A 15,082-nucleotide genomic window follows, 5' to 3' on the forward strand; every position below is an offset into this window, starting at 1 on the left:
GGAACTGATAAACCTTTTTTTGGGCTTTTTTAGCTCATTTTTATTGAATAAGATTTATTATTATTTATTATCGGGTAAATATGGATAGATATACGGTTGCCAAACCTGACGATACCAAATTTACGGTTGTGTGACAATTGGGGACCGCGAAAGAGCGTGTCAAACAAGGGTACCCTCAAATAAAATGAGATTTGTGTGTGTTTGTTGCTCTTTTTAAGGTTTAAAGTGATCAAAGTCGACCATTTCTTCAGTGCCCCATATAAGCTGCGTATCGGCGTGTTTCAACCTATTAAATGTTTAAAAACGCAAAGAAATATACAATATCATGCGTATTGAATACGCAACCATTTTGAATTTTACGCAAATTCCTAAAATTCGATGCGTACGATACAATAGCTTCAATCGAAAATTCTTTGCTCATTTTCGGGATATCCTCTTTGCAATTATTATCGTAATGTGAGTCGCTTTTATTCAGCAAGCGTCTGAAGGAGCAGGAAAACAGTGCAGTTGTTGGTATACTCGCTTCTCGACAAGGCGATCAGGGTTCAATCACAGACTCATTTTTTGGCATGATGCGAATGACTTAGTTTCTTAACTACATTGTATACGTTTGTATTATAATGCAGAACTGTTGGATAGAATTAAGAATATGATATTGAAGCAATGCATGCGAAATGTTATGTCCGTAACATTTGTAACATAACCTTGTTTGAAAATAAAAAATAACTTAAAAATCAAACAAAGAGATGTTTAAAACTATATGCCTATGACTACGCTGATCACGAATTCGTTGGAATTTTTAAGATATCTAAAGCCGTTCAAAAGTTATCTATTTAAAAAAAAAATCAAAAATACATATGTATCATATAATACAAAATAAAAAAATAAAAATATAATAAAACATAAACAGTTTATAGTGTTGTTTATAAGTTAAAAAATATAAAAAAATAAAAAAGTTATAATCAAAATATGTTAAGCCCCCTTATCCTACTGACGTCCTATTTACGTGCACACTTGAAAAACGCTCGCTCGCTCTCTCGTTCGCTCAATCGAAATCAAACAATTAGATAGTGAAATCTTTATAATTTTGGCTCGCTGAATCCGAATCAGGTGTTACTTTTCCGATTAATTGACCCGTTACAGAATTATTAAGTTTAAATGGTAAAATTCGATAAGAATGCAGCACACTTTTAACAGAAGCTCAAAATCCAGTAAACCTTAAATTCCAGTGAAATAAAACAATCAGATAGTCCTATGTGAATTTGTCTACCTGAACCCGAATCCGGTGCTACTTTTCGATGTATTGACCCCGTAAAGAATTATTGATGTTGAATGGTGCCATTCGATAAGAATGCAGCAACCTTTTAACATAAGCGCAAAACCCAGTATACCTTAAATTCCAGTGAAATAAAACAATAAGATAATCCAATCTTTGTGATTTTGTCTCCCTGAAACCGAATCTGGTAATACTTGTGCGACCCCTTTTAGAATTATACTGCACATGGGTATTAGCACCTGGTTCGGTAGACAAGATACAGGTCTATGACTTTTTTGTCCCTAATTTCCTACATGTATATTTATCCCGATTACATATTCACTGTGGTTGAAGTTAGTCAAGTGTGTAGATAGTTTGAGTTTTATTTAGTAAGTAATTGGAGAACGAGTGGCACGGGCACGCGGTTTATCACGCTTTGAAGGGGACACGTTTTGTCCATATACGTATTTTTGATATGCCGATGGGTTTAAGGCAGGTAATCTATTCAAATTAACGAGCGATTTTTTTAGAATGTCTTTTTATATCGCCTTTTCCTTGATTAGATGCGGATATGCTACTGATTTTAAATTGAATTCCACCAAAAAAAAGTTTCAGAGAAAGAAATATCGAGGTTTTGATCGTTCGTAAGATGCGAGTTTATATAATATATATATATATATATATATATTAATGGATCTTTTGCAAGATAAAATTGAATTAAGAAATGAGTTATAAGTAGTTTGTTAAGAGATATTGGTTCGGATATATGGGAGCCATATAATATATCAGAAATGTGGAAATATATATACGATGATACTTATCCCATCCGCATGGTACCCTCGCATCACTGTGACGTACTGTAAGATTATTGTTTTATGTAATAAGGCATTCGCCGAGGTATCTCGTTATATACCAGTCGTGATATTTTAATCATTATAAACTAATAATTGTAAAAAAATACTGTATTTAGAACTTTTCTTTATTCGTCATTCGCAGTTGACAGGCAGACAGACAGACAGACAGACATGGTGATCCCGTTTTCTCGCATTATGATTGTGCTGCTTCGTATCAAGTTCTCGCGTTCTCGGTCTTGTAATCAATATAGCATATCATATCATAACTTTGACATTTAAGTAATTGAAGTTATATCTTCCATAATAAGAGTACTTATAGCTTACTTCAGAGACTGAACACCGATTCTTTTTCCAAAGATACCATCTCTTTATCGATAGTATGCGTTTTAAAATTTCTATTACATTTTTATTTCTAGCTCACATTACAAGTAAAATATTCAATGGTTTCCTCCAATAATCTCGACCCACCGTATCAGGCCGCGAAATAAGACAAGTGGAATTCAGCCAACAAATAATGCAAATTTTAATGATTTGCTGTCGAAAACATTATTTTTATCTGAAACCCGATCAAAATAAAAGACTTTGATACATTTTGCGCACTGGATATTTCAGCGTGCGACATCGCTTTCATTCAAGATAGTACCGTTCGATTTGAAATACTGTAATATCATTTTTATTGATCGGCTTGAAATTTCGTGTTTTTTCCCAAAGCATGTATATTTCGTTGTCATGTAAAGTAATTTTTCTCGGTCAACTTCCGATATGTTTCTGTTAAATTTTGGGTCAACCCATGAACATCAACGAAAATGTCGCACAAATAAATTGCTTACAGTACTCACTTACACAAGATGAACACAATTTTTCAGAAATATTGGCTAAAAGGAGACGAACGAACTTTGATCACCTTCACTGCATAAATAATTCCTTATGATATCCTTCATATCGAAATACAAAATACAATACATGTCCGCACAGGCTAATCTGGGGAAACACTTTCCGCTTGTATGGTATATTTAGTTTAAATGAGGTATTTTCTTCGTGAAAGATCACTTCAGGCGGAACACGTTCCGGATTAGCCCGTACGTATTTAAGGCATTAAGACATGTTGTTCCGGATTAGCCCGTACGTATTAAGCATTAAGCCCCGTTTACCCAGAGCGAGACTCATATATTTTGCCCCTTATCGAAGTTTGAAGGAAAACAAATCTTTAAAACAGGAACAAACTTCGGTTTAAAACTTAAACTGGTTTCAATTACATTGAATTAAAACTCCGCCTTTGAAGCCCAAATACATTGTATAATTTTTCTTGCTTATTTTGTGTTATTGTAACATATTTTATCAATATATTACAATTAAACACATATAAAAAATCGTATATACCCGCTTTAAGTAATTACATTCGGTAATCTTATGGAATCCAACGCAATTAGATAAAATACGATAACTATCTTATAAAACTCTTTAATTTAACTTGATACATAATCAGGTTGATTTTTGTTGACGCGTTTGCGTTTAGTGATAATGCTGGGCCAAGTATGGCATGAAGTCATCAATCGGTTTAAACCACAAATGTATGTAGTAATTGTTCAAAAGCAGTCACATCCGCTGTATTAATTTGTTTATGTTTAATGTATTGTATGCATTTCCTCCATTTGTAAATAAGCAACACTTTTGAAAAAAAACGGGGCTGAATGCACGTGTGGAAAACGGGGCTTAATGAACGTGTGTAAATTGATGTCCAGAATAGCAGTCCGCACAGACTAATGTAGGACGGCACTTATCGCTGAGACTTGATTAGCAGTCCGCACAGGCTAATATAGGACGGCACTAACCGCTGAGATTTGATTAGCAGTCTGCACAGGCTAATGTAGGACGGCACTTATCGCTGAGACTTGATAAGCAGTCCGCACAGGCTAATGTAGGACGGCACTTATCGCTGAGACTTGATAAGCAGTCCACACAGGCTAATGTAGGACGGCACTAACCGCTGAGACTTGATAAGCAGTCCGCGCAGGCTAATGTAGGTCGGCACTTTCCGCTGAGTCTCGATAAGCAGTCCGCACATGCTAATGTAGGTCGGCACTTACCGCTGAGACTTGATAAGCAGTCCACGCAGGCTAATGTAGGACGGCACTAACCGCTGAGACTTGATCAGTCCACACAGGCTAATATAGGACGGCACTAACCGCTGAGACTTGATCAGTCCGCACAGGCTAATGTAGGTCGGCACTTACCGCTGAGACTTGATAAGCAGTCCGCACAGGCTAATGTAGGACAGCACTTACCGCTGAGACTTGATTAGCAGTCCGCACAGTCTAATGTAGGACGGCACTTACCGATGAGACTTGATTGCAGTCCGCACATGCTCATGTAGGATGGCACTTACCGCTGAGACTTGATTAGCAGTCCGCGCAGGCTAATGTAGGACGGCACTTACCGCTGAGACTTGATTAGCAGTCCGCACAGGGTAATGAAGGACGGCACTTACCGCTGAGACTTGATTAGCAGTCCGCACAGGCTAATGTAGGACGGCACTTACCGCTGAGACTTGATTAGCAGTCCGCACAGGCTAATGTAGGACGGCACTTACCGCTGAGACTTGACTATCAGTCCGCAAAAGCTAATGTAGGACGGCACTTATCGCTGATACTTGATGATTAGCAGTCCGCATAGGCTAATATAGGACGGCACTTACCGCTGATACTTGATGATTAGCAGTCCGCATAGGCTAATGTAGGACGGCACTTACCGCTGATACTTGACTATCAGTCCGCAAAGGCTAATGTAGGACGGCACATATCGCTGAGACTTGATAGCAGTCCGCACAGGCTAATGTAGGACGGCACTTACCGCTGATACTTGATTAGCAGTCCGCACAGGCTAATGTAGGGCGGCACTTACCGCTGAGACTTGATTAGCAGTCCGCACAGGCTAATGTAGGACGGCACTTTCCGCTGAGATTTGATTAGCAGTCCGCATAGGCTAATGTAGGACGGCACTTACCGCTGATACTTGATTATCAGTCCGCACAGGCTAATGTAGGACGGCACTTACCGCTGATACTTGATTATCAGTCCGCACAGGCTAATGTAGGACGGCACTTACCGCTGATACTTGATTATCAGTCCGCACAGGCTAATGTAGGACGGCACTTACCGCTGAGACTTGATTAGCAGTCCGCACAGGCTAATGTAGGACGGCACTAACCGCTGAGACTTGATTAGCAGTCCGCATAGGCTAATGTAGGACGGCACTTACCGCTGATACTTGATTATCAGTCCGCAAAGGCTAATGTAGGACGGCACTTACCGCTGAGACTTGATTAGCAGTCCGCATAGGCTAATGTAGGACGGCACTTACCGCTGAGACTTGATTAGCAGTCCGCATAGGCTAATGTAGGACGGCACTTACCGCTGAGACTTGATTTCGATTTAGAAGAGACATCCTTTATATCGAACAATGCCATAGAAGAGGAAAGTGTCGTCCCTGATTAGCCTGTACATATGCCTTAATCCCCTTTTGCAATAGTTTGGATCATATGAATAGGTCATTTGGATCAAATAAATGAATATCGCACAATTATATACTCATTATGATACTTGAGTTTCATTTCTTATATATATATCATATGGATGTTGCATTATATTGAGAACCTACGTCTCGTAGATTTAAAGCCATACAACATATTGTATTTTTTTGATATATTCCGGTTTCAGGTTTCAACATTAATTTGAAATCCGGCATTCTGCATTCAAAAGATATATGACTGATACAGGGAATCTAGATGTACAAATATAACAATCAAGAAACGCTTGAATAATAATATATAATATGCAAGATTATATAGTGCAGTATTGCGTTTTAACATGCACTTCTACAGCAGCTAGACGATTTACATTATCACATTAATCAGAAATTTTGCACTTCTTTTTAAGCTTTAGAAAATTTGTGAACGGCATCATTAATACTACAGAATGCATCATTAACAAATTGAATTGGAAAGTAACAGTCATGATTTAACATTTGGATTGACATTACAGTTTGAGTTTATGTAAAATCACCAGATTTAAATTATTACAAACACTGACGAATGACAAATTCAGTAACAAGTCATGTGCATAACTCTTCAATGCGTTAAAATAACGAACACATAACCTTTGAGAGCAGCTTTAACTGTTTTGTAATGAATCAAACAAGCCTTCTCATTACGTTAAACGATTGTTAACAAATAGTAAATATGTAATATATTATGAAACATTGTAAAGTATCAAATTCATTTACTAGCGCACTAGTAATAATTGTGTGATGTTTTCCAGTGTAAGCATATATACATTTCCTAAAAAACACTATTAAAAAATGCCTCAGAAGAAAAGTTCTTATAAATGCTTGCGCTATCAATAAATATTACGATATAAATTAACAAGATGAACGATTTAGTAATATCACAACTGGTTATTTACCTGATAATTATTTTTATAAGACATTTGTCATTGACAGAGATATGAATAATTCAGCGCTTCATTATTCTTTTCGGAACACCACTAGAAGCGGAAGTGTATCGGCCGGCTAAGATTGGCATTCCGCCCAGACGCCCAGAGTGATAGACAAACAGTTTCCTCTCGTCGCAATAACGCCAGCAGAGAAGCCGAGTATATTATTTAAAACAACAACAAGGAGCCGCACTCTTGGAAAATGGGGCTTAAAGTACATGTATAAATTGTCGTCCAATATAAGCATGTGCAGTCCGCACACGCTAATCAGAAAGGACTCTACGCTTTTATTCTAATGTTCGTTTAAATGAAGTCTCCTTTTAGCGGTGATACAATTGCGAACATAGAAAAGTTTAGAAAATATACATGAAAATACCAAACATAAATATGAAATTTACGACACATATTTTTAAAGCAAAAGTTCTCTTACTCAATATCTCTGTTTTGCAGACAACAAGTTTAGCTTTTCGTAACAGCGGTCAACTTGTGAACATAAATAAAATAAACGATTACACCCATAATCGCAAAAAGCACGTTTAACTTATACACGAAAAAAGGAAGACTAATATTTGCGGTATAACTTTACACGAAACAATTAAATAACTCGTAAATGGATGGCACAAATAAATTACAAAATAGCTCCTTATGCATGTCAGAAAGCACTACAGTAGTATATCATTTGCAACCAAATATGATTAATATACCCACGGACCCTAGATGGTATACGCTCCGTGATAGACCACAGCAATGCCTACGGTAATTATTCTCTACCGGGAATGTACCATCGAAACAGTCGCATGCGTCATATGAGGCTAAAGAAAACACCATAACAAGATATACAACGGGTTAAACCCGTCCCAACACACAGGCATCGTAGAAAGCGGCGAGGCATATTCGGATCGCGAAATTCGAAACTTAAACTTGCATTGACATGGTGCCTATACCACGTGACTTGCAACCGCGCGTTTGAACGGTAAGAAAAATGTCGGATCTGTGTGGGGACTTCATATTACAAACGCGCGGTTGCACTTTACTGAAAAATACTTATTTGTTTAAAACGATCATGACACCTATAGAAAACTCTCACGAATGAGTGGGCTCTCCACTTTATCCCATTAAAAATGGTGAAATATTTAAAAAGACACCATTAAAAATGATAACTGGGTCGCGCTTTATTCTCCCAACACAGATCGGAAAAAGTCACGTGGTATAGGCACCGTGATAGAAACTTGACAAAAACCTAGACGACGACTTCAATATGATTTATGACGTAAACGTCTATAATGTGGAGTTCTATTTACGTCTTGACAGCGTGAATCGGGGCGGATGTGCACGAGTTGACGTGCTAGACTCTCAAGGGGCGACAAGGCAAGCGCCATAAACACTCTCGCTTCATCGTACGCTTTAATTTCCATCTTCCGAATGCTCATTTTGTGATCAAATTGATTTTAAATGTTTCTTTTTGTAAGCAAAATGTCAGTCGTATCTTAAAATCCAGTGTTTTCAGAAGATGACGCATTTCCGCACAAATCTTTTTTTCAGAGTTTTTTTCTTTGTCTTAGAAAAATATTAATATTAAAATCTTGAGAATGTCATACGACGGATAATGGCTCAATACTTGAGGCATATTTAAGCGGCGCCATATTGAAACCGACATTTTTCTTACAAACGACTACACACTTAATATAAGTATAATTCCCTCACTAAAATTATATGATTTCTAACAATAAACGGGTTATTTTAACACATTGTCGCATTATGGTGAAACAAAGCATTGTGCAATTTTTTTTTTCGATATTTGGTGCAATAATTGGCTACGTACGCAAATTTACATTTGTGTTTTTAATGAAATGTAAAGGCCATGCAGCACAAGTAACACGTTAATCCAAAGTGAGAACATGTTGCGTACGAACACCTTAATTTTCGTAATTTTGGAAATGACCGATTAAAATAACTGGAAAAAAATTAATCCCTACGATCTGTCAATGTTCTCATCGACGATTTGCACAATAATTATCAGGGATATTCCGATTAATTTGAGGTCGATTACGTTCAATCGATTTAATGAGGACGTCGTTTCGACGTTTTCATTACTTTCAAGAGGTCATTTAATGCTACTGACTGCTTATAAAAAACAACTTGCCTAATATCGAAAACAAAATGTACATTTGACCTGGCTTTGTCAATCAAAACAACGAGTATACCGGTATACCGACAGTTAAGATAATTTACTCCATGAACGTAAATTTACGTCAAATAGGATTTTGTGTATGTTAAATCATATATATATATATATATATATATATATATATATATATATATATATATATATATATATATATATATATATGACAGGCGGCTTTTGATATCCAATCAGAAACGTTGAATGACGTAACGGAAATAAACACCATCACGTTATAAAGTCGGGTATATCTTATGTAAGTCATGTGGTTACGTTGATGATTGAGAAAGAATGGTAATTTATCAAGAACATTAATGTTACGGCTGATAACTGGCCTGGAACGATGTATGCACATAGTTATATGTATATCGGGCTTAGTAATAATTCGTTGTACTTGCAATTCATCCGACAAAACATGATACAAGCCTTGCATTAACAAGATCAGTATATATGTATATATGTGCAGAATAGGAAAGACATCGGACCGTTAATCTCGTGTCGAGCGGGCGTGTATTCTGCGTAGTCGGATTATTTGGATTATCGGATGTATTTCCTGAATTAATTTACATCTCTACAATCGTGTTATTCGGCTAAAAATGCTATACAAAATAAATCGAAAGCTTCAGTCAGTGTCTATCCTTTGGAGTCTTACTTCGGGGAAAGTGCTTTATTAGCAAAAGTGCTTAAAGGGATCTTTTCACGCTTTGGTAAATTGACAAAATTGAAAAAAGTTGTTTCAGATTCGCAAATTTTCGTTTTAGTTATGATATTTGTGAGGAAACAGTAATACTGAACATTTACCATGGTATAATATAGCCATTATATGCATCTTTTGACGATTTTAAAACCTAAAAAGTATAAAGCGTTGCAACGCGAAACGATTGAATAATTTGGAGAGTTCTGTTTTTGTCGTTAAATTTTGTGAAACTACGAAGATTGCTTATATAAGGTATAAAATACGTAAAGTCTGTGTACTCGGCGGAATAGCTCAGTAGGCTAAAGCGTTTTTACTTCAGGACTCTGGCAGGACACCAGGGGTCACTGGTTCGAAACCTGCTCCGGGCAATGTTCTTTTCCTTTTTTTAATTTTATTCTTGATTTTTTACTGGAGCTTTTACGATCCAATGTTTACATTTATCAATATAAAGCATTTAATGAATAAGTTAAAAAAATGCCAAAATCTGTGAAAAGGCACCTTTAAGTGGAATTTGTTAAAAGAGAAAATCATTTAAATCGCTTAGAATATCAAAGCCATTTTACGAGTTAAGTTTTAATACAGAGTTTATTGTCCATTTTCGATCACGAGAATGTAATGGTTATATGAAAATCAGTGAATTGTAAGTAAATACAGTGCTTAGTGGAAGGTAAATAAATGAGGTAGCCTACGTCGGATAAATAGCATGTTGAGTGCAATCCTTCTCAAGTGTTTTCCATTATTGTGGGGTGAATTTAAAAAAAAGAAGGGCTGTAGAAAGAAGTTAGTCTGGTTAAGTGTCATTACTAACAATTTATACACTCCCTGGCCCATACGGCTAACTTTTATATCGTTAGCAGAGTTTTAGTTACTTTTATACTAGTTATTATCCCCAGTATCCAAATTTGACTTTGGGTTTGATTTATTAGGATTATCTGCTATCTTCCTCACCTCGAACTAATACTAATCATAATTACAAATTATAATTAAACATTCCTTTGGAAATAACGTGTTAAAACAACAGTTTACAAAGCTCGCAAACCAGGGTCCCTAAGTTTTAGTTATTTGTATACTAGTTATTCTCCCCAGTATCCGAATTTGACTTTAGATCTGCTTTATTAGAATTACCTTCTATCTTCCTCGCCTTAACCTAATAATTATCATCAGCGCTAATTATAATATAATTTTTGAACAATTCCTTTGGATATACCGTGTGAAAACAACAGTTTACAAAGCTTGCAAAACAGGGTCTCTAATTGCTAAGTGAAATAAATAATTCCCCTAGACTCATGAGCTATTGTAGATTTTAAAACACTTTTGAGTTAGAACCATATCTTTATTTTATAACAAATAAGAAATCGAAAGAGGTCGTTATAATAACATACTACGCGAAAATAGAAAATATAAGTTTTGCAACTGACACGCTATAGAAAACGAGTATCACTTTCTACTTGTTTGTCCTTTATATAGAGAAATTAGAAAGAAACATTTAAAATCATATTTTCAAAGGTGGCCAATGTTCAATAAATTTGACTTTCTAATGCAGTCGGCAAATAAAAAAGACATAATAAACCTTGCTGAATATATTTTCAATGCTAATGAAATGCGTAATAATATGGACAATCAGTTATAATTGTTAACTTCTACAAGACATAGCCATGCTATTTATAATTTTATTTTTTTCATTGAATATGTTTGTATAATTAAAATAATTCTACATTTTCCTCGTATTACAGTTGATGATATAAGTATATTGATCACTGCTGTACTACTGTTTTATGTAAACTTCTCAAATTGAATATTGAATTAATGTATTTTTAACACACACACTGCGTAACTTTCTGTTTTGTGGCAAAAAAGCATTGTATTATGCTTATATGCTAATAAAGGTTGTTGTTGTTGTTGTTGCTACTCAATACCGCTCCGTCATTTAAGCGTAAGATTAGACTATATATATATATATATATATATATATATATATATATATATATATATATATATATATATATATATATATATATATATATATATATATATATATATATATATATATATATATATATATAGTGCTCCCATTTAATAATCATTAGGATTAAGGCGATTAGCGTTTAACATCCAACAACCTGTAATTAGCGGTAGATATTCACTCGCCCGTATAAATAACAGCTCATACAAATCTAAGCACTGCGTGCGCGGCGAACCTGCACACAAAAACTATTTATAAAACTGTTCTATCGCATATAATCATTCTAAGTGATTCCGGATATCAAATTAACAAGAAAAGTGATATTATAAGGCGTTGTACTGTCTAATCAGCTTCTTAACCGCAAATGTATTGAGACCTTCATATACAAAATGAAACGTGCACTGAAGAACATTAACAAGACTTCGCCAACGAGAATTAAGCGGTCAACTTTCCTCGTGGAAGATCTAATAGACTCAGAGCCAAGCTTCCCGTATTGTAACGCGACGTTCATGCCTAACGACGGTCCGCTAGCTCCAATCTGTCCTCAGTGAGTAACGTTAAAACAGTAAGGCTAGCGTCTGTCATGTTATTGCGTTGTATGCTGGAGTAAGAAAGCTACTCGATTAAATAAATTCATAAAACGGCTTCTTATTGACCTCGCACAAAGTGATACAGCTTAAAATGTTTAATGGGCTAACTAAGAAGCCATACAACTAATTATCTTATGGACAATATATTATAGATATCTTGAATTAACAACAACAGTAATTATGTGCATAGAAAGGTTTGGAAGACGAAAACATTCTCTCTTTATTGTCGCAAAAGCGACTGGCTAAACCATCGACTAATTATAATGTATATTTGTGACAATATGCTGTTTTACAGCATTTAATTGTTAACATGTTAGCGCAACTTTTAAGATGCTGTGTTTAGCGCATTTTTCTCATTAGTGTATTTTAAGTTCAAAATTCAACAACTGCAATGCGTTATCTGTAACTTTATATTTTACTTCCTTTTATGTAACCCTCCCCCATCTCCCTCCCCTTACATTGAATTATGTCTCCGCGCCCGGTGTACCACTCGCAACCTACTCGCCCCTATTCCCATCGCTAACTTTTCTAACACTCAATTACGTCACCGCGTCTGGTTTCTTACTCGCCCACTACTCGCCTCATATCCCTCCCTTACACATAAGTTTGTCCACGCGTCTTGCGTCCTACATGCCCAAACAACTTGGAGCAGGGAGACACAAGTCTATCCGCGCTATCATCGCGCTGGTCAAACGCACTACTTATAGAATGTTTCAAATGATTTATCCCAGTTTACCACGTCGAGCCGATGCAGCCTGGAGCCGGCGATTTGCAGTGCGACAACGAGGTATGCTGGGTGTGAGTTCCAGACTTTCGGCCATATCCAGGATGAAGCGCCGTCTGCTGCGCGTCCGGGAACGAGGTTCTTTAGAGTGGTTCAGGAGGGACCACAGAACAAGAGCCACCCAAACCAGAAGCGCCACACTTCCATGTGTGCCTGCCATGCACAAATGACCTTGAACAGTTCACGTTCTTAACTTAAAACGCATGGGCCAACATTGATAAAAGAACTAAATCGAAGACTCAATACTTTGTCCCTGCTTAATGGGACTCGTTCACAGACAAATGAGGCAGCAAATAAAATGTGGTATATTAATAAAGATAGTATTCAATATAGTTAAACAAATTAAACAAAACTTTTGACAATTTGTTTCTAGATAGGTAGATCAATAGCGTTTGTATCGTTTTTGTCAATAAATTGGAAAACATACAAACATGTGTTATCAATTAAAAGGGAAAGTGTTAAACTTACTTAGTGGATGGGATAAAGATATATGCACTCAAACGATATACGTAAGTGAAATACTGTTTTTTTATTTTTGCTTTTTTTTCTAGTCTTTAACTGGAGCTTTTAAAATCAATGTTTGTATTTAGCAATATAAAGCTTTTAATGACAAACTTCAATACATGTAAAAATATGTGAAACTGTCCCCTTAAGATATTGTAACATAATGCTCGCTTATGTTTCCTTAGAAAAATTCCAAAATTATTGGTTTTAACTATAAATACCAAACAATACATAACAAAGAGTGGTACGAATGATGAGCAGATAAAAGTGCTAGATGATAGCCGGTAACATGTAAATCACATGGCCAACAATTCGTGTAATTATTCAACAAACTGCAGGAAGCCCATGTTTGACATTTCTATCACTAAGGCTCGAATGGCCATTGTCGGTTTGGGTACTAGTTACATGTACCCCAGGTACTCTTAAGTATTTTTACATGTACCCCGGGTAAGGTAAACATACTTAAATTTACCCGGTTGATATTCGAGTTGTATTCCCGCCCAAAATCCCATGTCGTAAAACGCGCTACCGATTGACTTAAAACGATATTGTTTATCTTAAACAAACAAAAAACTACATCAACATGCTTTTTGATTATGAGTTCAGATAATATAAAGGCCTTTACACAGAAAATTGACATGAAAGTGAACATACTTATTTTTTTTTTAAAAGCCGACAACGACCGATTTAGTGTTAAATCATCGGGTACGTTTTAGTATATTTACCGTACTCGGTTTACATGTAAGTATACTTAAAGTCTCTATAACGCTCAAAATCAAAGAAAGTTTCATAAAGTGTTTCGTAAAATGAAGTAAACACCTATACAATCAGCGTTCCTTATAGCAATAGCCACAATGTCAACGCTAGATGTGGTATGATTAAATAGATTTTTGTATATACAAAATACTACTTTTTATTTATTTGTGGCCACAATAAATTCCATGCTAATTTCCTGCGAATATATCTATTCATACGACACACGAACACTATAATGGTACCATAATAAAACCGTAACGTAACGTAACGAGCATTTTGTATCCACACACATCTATTTTACTAGACTACACCTGGCGTTTAAATTTCGGCAATTGTCATAAGGAACAATGGTTTTTAATTGTTTAACTTTATTTAACGAAATATTGTACAAAGTGGCCGTTGATTTTGAGTAGTAATGTTACTTTAAAAGTACCCGGGGTACATGTAAGTAGTACCCAAGACGACAATGACCAATCGCACATCACTTAGTGTGACATTGATCTGTTCGCAAGGGGCACAGGATTAATGCATGACATGCCATCACCAAAGACTGTTCAATGTATATTGGTAAGTCTTTGCCATCACCAGATGTTGAACAGTTAGTGCGAGTTACTTTGAAAGTTCATGAGGAATAATTAAGTTGCACACTGGACACGCTAAATATTGCTCATTTGACAAGCAACTTTTGGGCTGGGGACAAGGGTCATATACACATCTCCGCATGATAAATATATCTGACATGGTAATAAAAAAATGCACAATGATAATGAAGTAATAGTTTTGACTTGAATTTGAACTCTTGAGTGTGACTTTTAAATTTGAGAAGAGAACAAGCCAAACTCTGTCTCGTGATGGTAAACATTGGTGGAAGCTAACACTTAAATCGCAGGCAGAATGATAAAGAAACAATGGATTTTAGCTCGTTTATTACAACAAACGACAAGCCTGCATATCCCGTCGTTATTTTGTTTCTAAAGTCAAAAGGTGGTATAGTGCATGAAGACCTA

At 35.9% G+C, this 15,082-nt stretch overlaps 1 protein-coding gene across 1 annotated transcript in view; it reads right to left on the reverse strand.

The window, feature by feature from the left end:
* The window catches only part of LOC127865349 (uncharacterized), a 151,652-nt gene that overhangs the window by 112,424 nt on the left and 24,146 nt on the right, over positions 1 to 15,082 (reverse strand). The window lies entirely within an intron of this gene.

Source organism: Dreissena polymorpha, chromosome 1 (genome assembly GCF_020536995.1).
Source record: "Dreissena polymorpha isolate Duluth1 chromosome 1, UMN_Dpol_1.0, whole genome shotgun sequence".
NCBI lineage: Eukaryota > Metazoa > Mollusca > Bivalvia > Myida > Dreissenidae > Dreissena > Dreissena polymorpha.